This window comes from Thunnus thynnus, unplaced genomic scaffold (assembly GCF_963924715.1).
Source record: "Thunnus thynnus unplaced genomic scaffold, fThuThy2.1 SCAFFOLD_62, whole genome shotgun sequence".
In the NCBI taxonomy this organism is placed as follows: domain Eukaryota; kingdom Metazoa; phylum Chordata; class Actinopteri; order Scombriformes; family Scombridae; genus Thunnus; species Thunnus thynnus.
In genome coordinates, this window is record NW_027095930.1 from 70,289 (window position 1) to 80,000 (window position 9,712).

Here is a 9,712-nt window from a genome sequence, read left to right on the forward strand (position 1 = left end):
ACGGATCGGAACGCTCTCAGCGCAGCTGCCGCCTGGGCGTTGAAGGCGCGTCTGACGAGCGACATCCCTAAAAGGCCCATGCGTGGTACCTTGGACAGCTTACGGCCATACCACCCTGAACACGCCCGATCTCGTCTGATCTCGGAAGCTAAGCAGGGTCGGGCCTGGTTAGTACTTGGATGGGAGACCGCCTGGGAATACCAGGTGCTGTAAGCTTTTTCACTTTTCTCCACAAGCTCCTGCTGTGTTTAACGTAGGGATCCTCTCTGGTTTTCCTCCGTGTCTTTGCAGAACTGTGCGCGGGAGTCCCACTCTCTGGTATTTCTCCGACGGAGGAACGGATCGGAACGCTCTCAGCGCAGCTGCCGCCTGGGCGTTGAAGGCGCGTCTGACGAGCGACATCCCTAAAAGGCCCATGCGTGGTACCTTGGACAGCTTACGGCCATACCACCCTGAACACGCCCGATCTCGTCTGATCTCGGAAGCTAAGCAGGGTCGGGCCTGGTTAGTACTTGGATGGGAGACCGCCTGGGAATACCAGGTGCTGTAAGCTTTTTCACTTTTCTCCACAAGCTCCTGCCGTGTTTAACGTAGGGATCCTCTCTGGTTTTCCTCCGTGTCTTTGCAGAACTGTGCGCGGGAGTCCCACTCTCTGGTATTTCTCCGACGGATCGGAACGCTCTCAGCGCAGCTGCCGCCTGGGCGTTGAAGGCGCGTCTGACGAGCGACATCCCTAAAAGGCCCATGCGTGGTACCTTGGACAGCTTACGGCCATACCACCCTGAACACGCCCGATCTCGTCTGATCTCGGAAGCTAAGCAGGGTCGGGCCTGGTTAGTACTTGGATGGGAGACCGCCTGGGAATACCAGGTGCTGTAAGCTTTTTCACTTTTCTCCACAAGCTCCTGCCGTGTTTAACGTAGGGATCCTCTCTGGTTTTCCTCCGTGTCTTTGCAGAACTGTGCGCGGGAGTCCCACTCTCTGGTATTTCTCCGACGGAGGAACGGATCGGAACGCTCTCAGCGCAGCTGCCGCCTGGGCGTTGAAGGCGCGTCTGACGAGCGACATCCCTAAAAGGCCCATGCGTGGTACCTTGGACAGCTTACGGCCATACCACCCTGAACACGCCCGATCTCGTCTGATCTCGGAAGCTAAGCAGGGTCGGGCCTGGTTAGTACTTGGATGGGAGACCGCCTGGGAATACCAGGTGCTGTAAGCTTTTTCACTTTTCTCCACAAGCTCCTGCCGTGTTTAACGTAGGGATCCTCTCTGGTTTTCCTCCGTGTCTTTGCAGAACTGTGCGCGGGAGTCCCACTCTCTGGTATTTCTCCGACGGAGGAACGGATCGGAACGCTCTCAGCGCAGCTGCCGCCTGGGCGTTGAAGGCGCGTCTGACGAGCGACATCCCTAAAAGGCCCATGCGTGGTACCTTGGACAGCTTACGGCCATACCACCCTGAACACGCCCGATCTCGTCTGATCTCGGAAGCTAAGCAGGGTCGGGCCTGGTTAGTACTTGGATGGGAGACCGCCTGGGAATACCAGGTGCTGTAAGCTTTTTCACTTTTCTCCACAAGCTCCTGCCGTGTTTAACGTAGGGATCCTCTCTGGTTTTCCTCCGTGTCTTTGCAGAACTGTGCGCGGGAGTCCCACTCTCTGGTATTTCTCCGACGGAGGAACGGATCGGAACGCTCTCAGCGCAGCTGCCGCCTGGGCGTTGAAGGCGCGTCTGACGAGCGACATCCCTAAAAGGCCCATGCGTGGTACCTTGGACAGCTTACGGCCATACCACCCTGAAGACGCCCGATCTCGTCTGATCTCGGAAGCTAAGCAGGGTCGGGCCTGGTTAGTACTTGGATGGGAGACCGCCTGGGAATACCAGGTGCTGTAAGCTTTCTCACTTTTCTCCACAAGCTCCTGCTGTGTTTAACGTAGGGATCCTCTCTGGTTTTCCTCCGTGTCTTTGCAGAACTGTGCGCGGGAGTCCCACTCTCTGGTATTTCTCCGACGGAGGAACGGATCGGAACGCTCTCAGCGCAGCTGCCGCCTGGGCGTTGAAGGCGCGTCTGACGAGCGACATCCCTAAAAGGCCCATGCGTGGTACCTTGGACAGCTTACGGCCATACCACCCTGAACACGCCCGATCTCGTCTGATCTCGGAAGCTAAGCAGGGTCGGGCCTGGTTAGTACTTGGATGGGAGACCGCCTGGGAATACCAGGTGCTGTAAGCTTTTTCACTTTTCTCCACAAGCTCCTGCTGTGTTTAACGTAGGGATCCTCTCTGGTTTTCCTCCGTGTCTTTGCAGAACTGTGCGCGGGAGTCCCACTCTCTGGTATTTCTCCGACGGAGGAACGGATCGGAACGCTCTCAGCGCAGCTGCCGCCTGGGCGTTGAAGGCGCGTCTGACGAGCGACATCCCTAAAAGGCCCATGCGTGGTACCTTGGACAGCTTACGGCCATACCACCCTGAACACGCCCGATCTCGTCTGATCTCGGAAGCTAAGCAGGGTCGGGCCTGGTTAGTACTTGGATGGGAGACCGCCTGGGAATACCAGGTGCTGTAAGCTTTTTCACTTTTCTCCACAAGCTCCTGCCGTGTTTAACGTAGGGATCCTCTCTGGTTTTCCTCCGTGTCTTTGCAGAACTGTGCGCGGGAGTCCCACTCTCTGGTATTTCTCCGACGGATCGGAACGCTCTCAGCGCAGCTGCCGCCTGGGCGTTGAAGGCGCGTCTGACGAGCGACATCCCTAAAAGGCCCATGCGTGGTACCTTGGACAGCTTACGGCCATACCACCCTGAACACGCCCAATCTCGTCTGATCTCGGAAGCTAAGCAGGGTCGGGCCTGGTTAGTACTTGGATGGGAGACCGCCTGGGAATACCAGGTGCTGTAAGCTTTTTCACTTTTCTCCACAAGCTCCTGCCGTGTTTAACGTAGGGATCCTCTCTGGTTTTCCTCCGTGTCTTTGCAGAACTGTGCGCGGGAGTCCCACTCTCTGGTATTTCTCCGACGGAGGAACGGATCGGAACGCTCTCAGCGCAGCTGCCGCCTGGGCGTTGAAGGCGCGTCTGACGAGCGACATCCCTAAAAGGCCCATGCGTGGTACCTTGGACAGCTTACGGCCATACCACCCTGAACACGCCCGATCTCGTCTGATCTCGGAAGCTAAGCAGGGTCGGGCCTGGTTAGTACTTGGATGGGAGACCGCCTGGGAATACCAGGTGCTGTAAGCTTTTTCACTTTTCTCCACAAGCTCCTGCCGTGTTTAACGTAGGGATCCTCTCTGGTTTTCCTCCGTGTCTTTGCAGAACTGTGCGCGGGAGTCCCACTCTCTGGTATTTCTCCGACGGAGGAACGGATCGGAACGCTCTCAGCGCAGCTGCCGCCTGGGCGTTGAAGGCGCGTCTGACGAGCGACATCCCTAAAAGGCCCATGCGTGGTACCTTGGACAGCTTACGGCCATACCACCCTGAAGACGCCCGATCTCGTCTGATCTCGGAAGCTAAGCAGGGTCGGGCCTGGTTAGTACTTGGATGGGAGACCGCCTGGGAATACCAGGTGCTGTAAGCTTTCTCACTTTTCTCCACAAGCTCCTGCTGTGTTTAACGTAGGGATCCTCTCTGGTTTTCCTCCGTGTCTTTGCAGAACTGTGCGCGGGAGTCCCACTCTCTGGTATTTCTCCGACGGAGGAACGGATCGGAACGCTCTCAGCGCAGCTGCCGCCTGGGCGTTGAAGGCGCGTCTGACGAGCGACATCCCTAAAAGGCCCATGCGTGGTACCTTGGACAGCTTACGGCCATACCACCCTGAACACGCCCGATCTCGTCTGATCTCGGAAGCTAAGCAGGGTCGGGCCTGGTTAGTACTTGGATGGGAGACCGCCTGGGAATACCAGGTGCTGTAAGCTTTTTCACTTTTCTCCACAAGCTCCTGCTGTGTTTAACGTAGGGATCCTCTCTGGTTTTCCTCCGTGTCTTTGCAGAACTGTGCGCGGGAGTCCCACTCTCTGGTATTTCTCCGACGGAGGAACGGATCGGAACGCTCTCAGCGCAGCTGCCGCCTGGGCGTTGAAGGCGCGTCTGACGAGCGACATCCCTAAAAGGCCCATGCGTGGTACCTTGGACAGCTTACGGCCATACCACCCTGAACACGCCCGATCTCGTCTGATCTCGGAAGCTAAGCAGGGTCGGGCCTGGTTAGTACTTGGATGGGAGACCGCCTGGGAATACCAGGTGCTGTAAGCTTTTTCACTTTTCTCCACAAGCTCCTGCCGTGTTTAACGTAGGGATCCTCTCTGGTTTTCCTCCGTGTCTTTGCAGAACTGTGCGCGGGAGTCCCACTCTCTGGTATTTCTCCGACGGATCGGAACGCTCTCAGCGCAGCTGCCGCCTGGGCGTTGAAGGCGCGTCTGACGAGCGACATCCCTAAAAGGCCCATGCGTGGTACCTTGGACAGCTTACGGCCATACCACCCTGAACACGCCCAATCTCGTCTGATCTCGGAAGCTAAGCAGGGTCGGGCCTGGTTAGTACTTGGATGGGAGACCGCCTGGGAATACCAGGTGCTGTAAGCTTTTTCACTTTTCTCCACAAGCTCCTGCCGTGTTTAACGTAGGGATCCTCTCTGGTTTTCCTCCGTGTCTTTGCAGAACTGTGCGCGGGAGTCCCACTCTCTGGTATTTCTCCGACGGAGGAACGGATCGGAACGCTCTCAGCGCAGCTGCCGCCTGGGCGTTGAAGGCGCGTCTGACGAGCGACATCCCTAAAAGGCCCATGCGTGGTACCTTGGACAGCTTACGGCCATACCACCCTGAACACGCCCGATCTCGTCTGATCTCGGAAGCTAAGCAGGGTCGGGCCTGGTTAGTACTTGGATGGGAGACCGCCTGGGAATACCAGGTGCTGTAAGCTTTTTCACTTTTCTCCACAAGCTCCTGCCGTGTTTAACGTAGGGATCCTCTCTGGTTTTCCTCCGTGTCTTTGCAGAACTGTGCGCGGGAGTCCCACTCTCTGGTATTTCTCCGACGGATCGGAACGCTCTCAGCGCAGCTGCCGCCTGGGCGTTGAAGGCGCGTCTGACGAGCGACATCCCTAAAAGGCCCATGCGTGGTACCTTGGACAGCTTACGGCCATACCACCCTGAACACGCCCGATCTCGTCTGATCTCGGAAGCTAAGCAGGGTCGGGCCTGGTTAGTACTTGGATGGGAGACCGCCTGGGAATACCAGGTGCTGTAAGCTTTTTCACTTTTCTCCACAAGCTCCTGCCGTGTTTAACGTAGGGATCCTCTCTGGTTTTCCTCCGTGTCTTTGCAGAACTGTGCGCGGGAGTCCCACTCTCTGGTATTTCTCCGACGGATCGGAACGCTCTCAGCGCAGCTGCCGCCTGGGCGTTGAAGGCGCGTCTGACGAGCGACATCCCTAAAAGGCCCATGCGTGGTACCTTGGACAGCTTACGGCCATACCACCCTGAACACGCCCGATCTCGTCTGATCTCGGAAGCTAAGCAGGGTCGGGCCTGGTTAGTACTTGGATGGGAGACCGCCTCGGAATACCAGGTGCTGTAAGCTTTTTCACTTTTCTCCACAAGCTCCTGCCGTGTTTAACGTAGGGATCCTCTCTGGTTTTCCTCCGTGTCTTTGCAGAACTGTGCGCGGGAGTCCCACTCTCTGGTATTTCTCCGACGGAGGAACGGATCGGAACGCTCTCAGCGCAGCTGCCGCCTGGGCGTTGAAGGCGCGTCTGACGAGCGACATCCCTAAAAGGCCCATGCGTGGTACCTTGGACAGCTTACGGCCATACCACCCTGAACACGCCCGATCTCGTCTGATCTCGGAAGCTAAGCAGGGTCGGGCCTGGTTAGTACTTGGATGGGAGACCGCCTGGGAATACCAGGTGCTGTAAGCTTTTTCACTTTTCTCCACAAGCTCCTGCCGTGTTTAACGTAGGGATCCTCTCTGGTTTTCCTCCGTGTCTTTGCAGAACTGTGCGCGGGAGTCCCACTCTCTGGTATTTCTCCGACGGAGGAACGGATCGGAACGCTCTCAGCGCAGCTGCCGCCTGGGCGTTGAAGGCGCGTCTGACGAGCGACATCCCTAAAAGGCCCATGCGTGGTACCTTGGACAGCTTACGGCCATACCACCCTGAACACGCCCGATCTCGTCTGATCTCGGAAGCTAAGCAGGGTCGGGCCTGGTTAGTACTTGGATGGGAGACCGCCTGGGAATACCAGGTGCTGTAAGCTTTTTCACTTTTCTCCACAAGCTCCTGCCGTGTTTAACGTAGGGATCCTCTCTGGTTTTCCTCCGTGTCTTTGCAGAACTGTGCGCGGGAGTCCCACTCTCTGGTATTTCTCCGACGGAGGAACGGATCGGAACGCTCTCAGCGCAGCTGCCGCCTGGGCGTTGAAGGCGCGTCTGACGAGCGACATCCCTAAAAGGCCCATGCGTGGTACCTTGGACAGCTTACGGCCATACCACCCTGAACACGCCCGATCTCGTCTGATCTCGGAAGCTAAGCAGGGTCGGGCCTGGTTAGTACTTGGATGGGAGACCGCCTGGGAATACCAGGTGCTGTAAGCTTTTTCACTTTTCTCCACAAGCTCCTGCCGTGTTTAACGTAGGGATCCTCTCTGGTTTTCCTCCGTGTCTTTGCAGAACTGTGCGCGGGAGTCCCACTCTCTGGTATTTCTCCGACGGAGGAACGGATCGGAACGCTCTCAGCGCAGCTGCCGCCTGGGCGTTGAAGGCGCGTCTGACGAGCGACATCCCTAAAAGGCCCATGCGTGGTACCTTGGACAGCTTACGGCCATACCACCCTGAACACGCCCGATCTCGTCTGATCTCGGAAGCTAAGCAGGGTAGGGCCTGGTTAGTACTTGGATGGGAGACCGCCTGGGAATACCAGGTGCTGTAAGCTTTTTCACTTTTCTCCACAAGCTCCTGCCGTGTTTAACGTAGGGATCCTCTCTGGTTTTCCTCCGTGTCTTTGCAGAACTGTGCGCGGGAGTCCCACTCTCTGGTATTTCTCCGACGGATCGGAACGCTCTCAGCGCAGCTGCCGCCTGGGCGTTGAAGGCGCGTCTGACGAGCGACATCCCTAAAAGGCCCATGCGTGGTACCTTGGACAGCTTACGGCCATACCACCCTGAACACGCCCAATCTCGTCTGATCTCGGAAGCTAAGCAGGGTCGGGCCTGGTTAGTACTTGGATGGGAGACCGCCTGGGAATACCAGGTGCTGTAAGCTTTTTCACTTTTCTCCACAAGCTCCTGCCGTGTTTAACGTAGGGATCCTCTCTGGTTTTCCTCCGTGTCTTTGCAGAACTGTGCGCGGGAGTCCCACTCTCTGGTATTTCTCCGACGGAGGAACGGATCGGAACGCTCTCAGCGCAGCTGCCGCCTGGGCGTTGAAGGCGCGTCTGACGAGCGACATCCCTAAAAGGCCCATGCGTGGTACCTTGGACAGCTTACGGCCATACCACCCTGAACACGCCCGATCTCGTCTGATCTCGGAAGCTAAGCAGGGTCGGGTCTGGTTAGTACTTGGATGGGAGACCGCCTGGGAATACCAGGTGCTGTAAGCTTTTTCACTTTTCTCCACAAGCTCCTGCCGTGTTTAACGTAGGGATCCTCTCTGGTTTTCCTCCGTGTCTTTGCAGAACTGTGCGCGGGAGTCCCACTCTCTGGTATTTCTCCGACGGAGGAACGGATCGGAACGCTCTCAGCGCAGCTGCCGCCTGGGCGTTGAAGGCGCGTCTGACGAGCGACATCCCTAAAAGGCCCATGCGTGGTACCTTGGACAGCTTACGGCCATACCACCCTGAACACGCCCGATCTCGTCTGATCTCGGAAGCTAAGCAGGGTCGGGCCTGGTTAGTACTTGGATGGGAGACCGCCTGGGAATACCAGGTGCTGTAAGCTTTTTCACTTTTCTCCACAAGCTCCTGCCGTGTTTAACGTAGGGATCCTCTCTGGTTTTCCTCCGTGTCTTTGCAGAACTGTGCGCGGGAGTCCCACTCTCTGGTATTTCTCCGACGGATCGGAACGCTCTCAGCGCAGCTGCCGCCTGGGCGTTGAAGGCGCGTCTGACGAGCGACATCCCTAAAAGGCCCATGCGTGGTACCTTGGACAGCTTACGGCCATACCACCCTGAACACGCCCGATCTCGTCTGATCTCGGAAGCTAAGCAGGGTCGGGCCTGGTTAGTACTTGGATGGGAGACCGCCTCGGAATACCAGGTGCTGTAAGCTTTTTCACTTTTCTCCACAAGCTCCTGCCGTGTTTAACGTAGGGATCCTCTCTGGTTTTCCTCCGTGTCTTTGCAGAACTGTGCGCGGGAGTCCCACTCTCTGGTATTTTTCCGACGGATCGGAACGCTCTCAGCGCAGCTGCCGCCTGGGCGTTGAAGGCGCGTCTGACGAGCGACATCCCTAAAAGGCCCATGCGTGGTACCTTGGACAGCTTACGGCCATACCACCCTGAACACGCCCGATCTCGTCTGATCTCGGAAGCTAAGCAGGGTCGGGCCTGGTTAGTACTTGGATGGGAGACCGCCTGGGAATACCAGGTGCTGTAAGCTTTTTCACTTTTCTCCACAAGCTCCTGCCGTGTTTAACGTAGGGATCCTCTCTGGTTTTCCTCCGTGTCTTTGCAGAACTGTGCGCGGGAGTCCCACTCTCTGGTATTTCTCCGACGGAGGAACGGATCGGAACGCTCTCAGCGCAGCTGCCGCCTGGGCGTTGAAGGCGCGTCTGACGAGCGACATCCCTAAAAGGCCCATGCGTGGTACCTTGGACAGCTTACGGCCATACCACCCTGAACACGCCCGATCTCGTCTGATCTCGGAAGCTAAGCAGGGTCGGGCCTGGTTAGTACTTGGATGGGAGACCGCCTGGGAATACCAGGTGCTGTAAGCTTTTTCACTTTTCTCCACAAGCTCCTGCCGTGTTTAACGTAGGGATCCTCTCTGGTTTTCCTCCGTGTCTTTGCAGAACTGTGCGCGGGAGTCCCACTCTCTGGTATTTCTCCGACGGATCGGAACGCTCTCAGCGCAGCTGCCGCCTGGGCGTTGAAGGCGCGTCTGACGAGCGACATCCCTAAAAGGCCCATGCGTGGTACCTTGGACAGCTTACGGCCATACCACCCTGAACACGCCCGATCTCGTCTGATCTCGGAAGCTAAGCAGGGTCGGGCCTGGTTAGTACTTGGATGGGAGACCGCCTGGGAATACCAGGTGCTGTAAGCTTTTTCACTTTTCTCCACAAGCTCCTGCCGTGTTTAACGTAGGGATCCTCTCTGGTTTTCCTCCGTGTCTTTGCAGAACTGTGCGCGGGAGTCCCACTCTCTGGTATTTCTCCGACGGATCGGAACGCTCTCAGCGCAGCTGCCGCCTGGGCGTTGAAGGCGCGTCTGACGAGCGACATCCCTAAAAGGCCCATGCGTGGTACCTTGGACAGCTTACGGCCATACCACCCTGAACACGCCCGATCTCGTCTGATCTCGGAAGCTAAGCAGGGTCGGGCCTGGTTAGTACTTGGATGGGAGACCGCCTGGGAATACCAGGTGCTGTAAGCTTTTTCACTTTTCTCCACAAGCTCCTGCCGTGTTTAACGTAGGGATCCTCTCTCGTTCTACTCCGTGTCTTTGCAGAACTGTGCGCGGGAGTCCCACTCTCTGGTATTTCTCCGACGGAGGAACGGATCGGAACGCTCTCA

The 9,712-nt window shown here is 57.1% G+C and overlaps 29 non-coding genes across 29 annotated transcripts; all 29 read left to right on the forward strand.

The window, feature by feature from the left end:
* The first annotated feature begins 97 nt into the window (after nt 1-97).
* LOC137178918 (5S ribosomal RNA) lies at nt 98-216 on the forward strand. Its single transcript, XR_010927330.1, has one exon. It is a non-coding gene; the product is annotated as a 5S ribosomal RNA (ribosomal RNA).
* Nucleotides 217-434: 218 nt separating this feature from the next.
* Nucleotides 435-553, forward strand: LOC137178920 (5S ribosomal RNA). Its single transcript, XR_010927332.1, has one exon. It is a non-coding gene; the product is annotated as a 5S ribosomal RNA (ribosomal RNA).
* Nucleotides 554-763: 210 nt separating this feature from the next.
* Nucleotides 764-882, forward strand: LOC137178921 (5S ribosomal RNA). Its single transcript, XR_010927333.1, has one exon. It is a non-coding gene; the product is annotated as a 5S ribosomal RNA (ribosomal RNA).
* Nucleotides 883-1,100: 218 nt separating this feature from the next.
* Nucleotides 1,101-1,219, forward strand: LOC137178922 (5S ribosomal RNA). Its single transcript, XR_010927334.1, has one exon. It is a non-coding gene; the product is annotated as a 5S ribosomal RNA (ribosomal RNA).
* A 218-nt stretch (nt 1,220-1,437) lies between these two features.
* LOC137178923 (5S ribosomal RNA) lies at nt 1,438-1,556 on the forward strand. The gene has a single exon (XR_010927335.1). It is a non-coding gene; the product is annotated as a 5S ribosomal RNA (ribosomal RNA).
* Nucleotides 1,557-1,774: 218 nt separating this feature from the next.
* On the forward strand, nt 1,775-1,893 carry LOC137179041 (5S ribosomal RNA). Its single transcript, XR_010927447.1, has one exon. It is a non-coding gene; the product is annotated as a 5S ribosomal RNA (ribosomal RNA).
* A 218-nt stretch (nt 1,894-2,111) lies between these two features.
* LOC137178924 (5S ribosomal RNA) lies at nt 2,112-2,230 on the forward strand. The gene has a single exon (XR_010927336.1). It is a non-coding gene; the product is annotated as a 5S ribosomal RNA (ribosomal RNA).
* A 218-nt stretch (nt 2,231-2,448) lies between these two features.
* Nucleotides 2,449-2,567, forward strand: LOC137178925 (5S ribosomal RNA). The gene has a single exon (XR_010927337.1). It is a non-coding gene; the product is annotated as a 5S ribosomal RNA (ribosomal RNA).
* Nucleotides 2,568-2,777: 210 nt separating this feature from the next.
* On the forward strand, nt 2,778-2,896 carry LOC137179075 (5S ribosomal RNA). Its single transcript, XR_010927479.1, has one exon. It is a non-coding gene; the product is annotated as a 5S ribosomal RNA (ribosomal RNA).
* Nucleotides 2,897-3,114: 218 nt separating this feature from the next.
* On the forward strand, nt 3,115-3,233 carry LOC137178926 (5S ribosomal RNA). The gene has a single exon (XR_010927338.1). It is a non-coding gene; the product is annotated as a 5S ribosomal RNA (ribosomal RNA).
* A 218-nt stretch (nt 3,234-3,451) lies between these two features.
* Nucleotides 3,452-3,570, forward strand: LOC137179042 (5S ribosomal RNA). Its single transcript, XR_010927448.1, has one exon. It is a non-coding gene; the product is annotated as a 5S ribosomal RNA (ribosomal RNA).
* A 218-nt stretch (nt 3,571-3,788) lies between these two features.
* Nucleotides 3,789-3,907, forward strand: LOC137178927 (5S ribosomal RNA). The gene has a single exon (XR_010927339.1). It is a non-coding gene; the product is annotated as a 5S ribosomal RNA (ribosomal RNA).
* Nucleotides 3,908-4,125: 218 nt separating this feature from the next.
* LOC137178928 (5S ribosomal RNA) lies at nt 4,126-4,244 on the forward strand. Its single transcript, XR_010927340.1, has one exon. It is a non-coding gene; the product is annotated as a 5S ribosomal RNA (ribosomal RNA).
* Nucleotides 4,245-4,454: 210 nt separating this feature from the next.
* Nucleotides 4,455-4,573, forward strand: LOC137179076 (5S ribosomal RNA). The gene has a single exon (XR_010927480.1). It is a non-coding gene; the product is annotated as a 5S ribosomal RNA (ribosomal RNA).
* A 218-nt stretch (nt 4,574-4,791) lies between these two features.
* LOC137178929 (5S ribosomal RNA) lies at nt 4,792-4,910 on the forward strand. Its single transcript, XR_010927341.1, has one exon. It is a non-coding gene; the product is annotated as a 5S ribosomal RNA (ribosomal RNA).
* A 210-nt stretch (nt 4,911-5,120) lies between these two features.
* Nucleotides 5,121-5,239, forward strand: LOC137178931 (5S ribosomal RNA). The gene has a single exon (XR_010927343.1). It is a non-coding gene; the product is annotated as a 5S ribosomal RNA (ribosomal RNA).
* Nucleotides 5,240-5,449: 210 nt separating this feature from the next.
* Nucleotides 5,450-5,568, forward strand: LOC137179054 (5S ribosomal RNA). The gene has a single exon (XR_010927459.1). It is a non-coding gene; the product is annotated as a 5S ribosomal RNA (ribosomal RNA).
* A 218-nt stretch (nt 5,569-5,786) lies between these two features.
* On the forward strand, nt 5,787-5,905 carry LOC137178932 (5S ribosomal RNA). Its single transcript, XR_010927344.1, has one exon. It is a non-coding gene; the product is annotated as a 5S ribosomal RNA (ribosomal RNA).
* Nucleotides 5,906-6,123: 218 nt separating this feature from the next.
* LOC137178933 (5S ribosomal RNA) lies at nt 6,124-6,242 on the forward strand. Its single transcript, XR_010927345.1, has one exon. It is a non-coding gene; the product is annotated as a 5S ribosomal RNA (ribosomal RNA).
* Nucleotides 6,243-6,460: 218 nt separating this feature from the next.
* LOC137178934 (5S ribosomal RNA) lies at nt 6,461-6,579 on the forward strand. Its single transcript, XR_010927346.1, has one exon. It is a non-coding gene; the product is annotated as a 5S ribosomal RNA (ribosomal RNA).
* A 218-nt stretch (nt 6,580-6,797) lies between these two features.
* Nucleotides 6,798-6,916, forward strand: LOC137179030 (5S ribosomal RNA). The gene has a single exon (XR_010927436.1). It is a non-coding gene; the product is annotated as a 5S ribosomal RNA (ribosomal RNA).
* A 210-nt stretch (nt 6,917-7,126) lies between these two features.
* Nucleotides 7,127-7,245, forward strand: LOC137179077 (5S ribosomal RNA). Its single transcript, XR_010927481.1, has one exon. It is a non-coding gene; the product is annotated as a 5S ribosomal RNA (ribosomal RNA).
* A 218-nt stretch (nt 7,246-7,463) lies between these two features.
* On the forward strand, nt 7,464-7,582 carry LOC137179058 (5S ribosomal RNA). Its single transcript, XR_010927463.1, has one exon. It is a non-coding gene; the product is annotated as a 5S ribosomal RNA (ribosomal RNA).
* Nucleotides 7,583-7,800: 218 nt separating this feature from the next.
* Nucleotides 7,801-7,919, forward strand: LOC137178935 (5S ribosomal RNA). The gene has a single exon (XR_010927347.1). It is a non-coding gene; the product is annotated as a 5S ribosomal RNA (ribosomal RNA).
* A 210-nt stretch (nt 7,920-8,129) lies between these two features.
* On the forward strand, nt 8,130-8,248 carry LOC137179055 (5S ribosomal RNA). Its single transcript, XR_010927460.1, has one exon. It is a non-coding gene; the product is annotated as a 5S ribosomal RNA (ribosomal RNA).
* Nucleotides 8,249-8,458: 210 nt separating this feature from the next.
* Nucleotides 8,459-8,577, forward strand: LOC137178936 (5S ribosomal RNA). The gene has a single exon (XR_010927348.1). It is a non-coding gene; the product is annotated as a 5S ribosomal RNA (ribosomal RNA).
* A 218-nt stretch (nt 8,578-8,795) lies between these two features.
* Nucleotides 8,796-8,914, forward strand: LOC137178938 (5S ribosomal RNA). The gene has a single exon (XR_010927349.1). It is a non-coding gene; the product is annotated as a 5S ribosomal RNA (ribosomal RNA).
* Nucleotides 8,915-9,124: 210 nt separating this feature from the next.
* On the forward strand, nt 9,125-9,243 carry LOC137178939 (5S ribosomal RNA). The gene has a single exon (XR_010927350.1). It is a non-coding gene; the product is annotated as a 5S ribosomal RNA (ribosomal RNA).
* A 210-nt stretch (nt 9,244-9,453) lies between these two features.
* LOC137178940 (5S ribosomal RNA) lies at nt 9,454-9,572 on the forward strand. Its single transcript, XR_010927351.1, has one exon. It is a non-coding gene; the product is annotated as a 5S ribosomal RNA (ribosomal RNA).
* Nucleotides 9,573-9,712: the final 140 nt, after the last annotated feature.